This window comes from Etheostoma spectabile, chromosome 3 (assembly GCF_008692095.1).
Source record: "Etheostoma spectabile isolate EspeVRDwgs_2016 chromosome 3, UIUC_Espe_1.0, whole genome shotgun sequence".
Taxonomy (NCBI): Eukaryota; Metazoa; Chordata; class Actinopteri; order Perciformes; family Percidae; genus Etheostoma; species Etheostoma spectabile.
The window spans coordinates 14,700,234-14,702,520 of NC_045735.1; the positions used below are offsets into that span (position 1 = coordinate 14,700,234).

The window sequence follows — 2,287 nt, forward strand, 5'->3', positions numbered from 1 at the left end:
CTCTCTCTCTCTCTCTCTCTCTCTCTCTCGTTCTCTCTCCAAATAAATGTCATGTTGTAACACAGGCTAAACTTCCAACTCGTAGCACAACACTTATTGAAGATATAAGGCAGTAAAACCCATAACAGTTTAGCAAGCTACAGAATAGTTTTAACTTAAGTTAAAACGGGAAAGAAAAGAAAAAAAGATAGAGAACAAGAGTCGGTTAACAGCTGCTACATTCTGTCCCTTTCTCCTATCTGAGCGCTGTGCACCTGCACGTCAACTTCAGGTGCCTCCAATGAAGCTGGGAAGGATTTAACATAGGGGTTCCACACTGTGGTAATATACCCTGATAAAAAAGATATTTGAAATGAAAAGGATAACTGTTACCGTCAACATTTCTACCGTAGTTTAGCGTTACACCGGTAATCGTTACTTCCCTAATCGTGTAGCTTAACTTGTTTTCATAAAACTAAATTACCCATGTTTTTTGAAAATGATTGGCTGTTATTTTAGTGTAGAATTTATTCTAAACTCTCAAATTATTTTACATTTTTTTGTTAATAGGACATTCAATAGAGCCCCAGCCAAAAATAAGTGCTTACAAAAAAGGATGGAAGGGAGAAGATATAGACGGAGAGGGAGGGAGCACTTGGTGAGCTAGAATACTCTGACTGCCTTGCTTCCGACTGATAGCAAAGCTCTATTGACTGAAACTCAGTGTCAGCTGTTGTGCAGCTGCTCCAGAGTGCTATTAATAATAATACTTCCTCATTGAGGGGCATCCTTAATGTGCGCCTATATCAGTGTTTGTGGGTGTCCATCAGCCCATCTCTCCATCTTTGAAGGTGTGTATTATATTTGCACAACTGCGTAGCAACTTTCTCCGTTCATTCTTTCTTAAAACACCTGCCCCGTGTGAGACTCAAACTCACTGCCTTCAGATTATGAGACTGATGCGTTGCCTACAGCACCAGCAAAGGTGTAAGAGCTTTTGTCAAATATGGAAAAAGTGAAACAATAACCATTGAAGATGACACTCCAACCTTAGTGTGTGTGACAATTTGTTTGTCTAGGTAACCTTTTTATCTCGTCGATATGCTCTCCTGAGTTTGTGGGAACAAACAGCCCATCTCTCTAAGATCTCCAATCTTTGAAGGAATCTGTCTGTGTTTTCATTTGAGCTAATTCCCCAAAAGCTCTTTTTTTCTTTCTTTTTTTTAACTTTCTTCTTGTTTGTCTTTGAGCAGTTCTAATAAAACACAGACTTACACTATCCTAATAGAGAGAGAGCTCCTTGAATGCCAAGGGAACCCATTGACTAAGGTGTAGTGTGTGTACAAGTGCATGATGGGAAAGAGTGTGTGTCTGAATGAGAGAGCAAGAAAGAGACAGACAGATACAAAAAAAGAACAGAAGAGAAGAAGATTTTGTGTGTATGTGTTTTTGGCAGTAAATCAGTATGCTAATGAGGCATGGTCTGTAATCCTCTTACAGCTAATCTCACTCAATCCCCCCAGTCCGGGCCTGGGCACTGCTCACGCACCCGGGCATGCCTGGGTGAACACAACCACACACACACACACTTGCTCGCTGCTCACTCACTGGCATGCTTTCTATTTTTCAAAAATACAAACCCTTTTTTACATATGCATAAAACGCATACGGTATCTCTCTGTCTTTCATCTTTTTTTTATCAATCATACAGCTAAGAAGACACCGCTTTTTGTTTTAACAGTCAATCTGGATTTAAATGCAAATGTATTCTGTCGATTTTTGTAAGGTCAAGTGTTGTGTGCAACCAAGTGTCTGCTGATTACTTCTTTGCCATTCAGTGTTTCCTCCACTAAGTGTTTGAACCATAGGGAGATTGTAGCACTGTCTTTTTTGTAGGCTCCTCTTTGCCCTGATTGTGTGTCATTAAAGCCAAGGTGAACTCTGCTATTCACAGACAGAGGATGCTGGTCTGCAGCATGAATACTGATTACCTGCCCATGTCAAAGGAAGTTATGTATATATTTGTGCACGCGCATGTTCTGTAAATGCTCCCCTTTTTTCTGCAGTCAGACATCATAAGCCATGTGGTCAGATGACTGTTTTCCTTAGTGTTGCCATGGTGATGCAGCAAAAGGTCGCTCTGTGATGTTCTCTACCAAGACCTTGTGCGTGTGCACGTATGTGTTTTTCTAGTGCAGCAGATTTCATTTGGCAGCAGACACCAAAAGAATGTTCAGGCTGGGAAAGTCGTCTCAACCAGAAAAGACAGCTGTGTGTGTGTGTGTGTGTGTGTGTGTGTATGTGTGTG

General features: G+C 40.9%; 1 protein-coding gene across 1 annotated transcript in view; it reads left to right on the forward strand.

Moving 5' to 3' along the window:
- LOC116681765 (cytoplasmic dynein 2 heavy chain 1) overlaps positions 1-2,287 on the forward strand; it is a 93,137-nt gene that overhangs the window by 68,187 nt on the left and 22,663 nt on the right. The window lies entirely within an intron of this gene.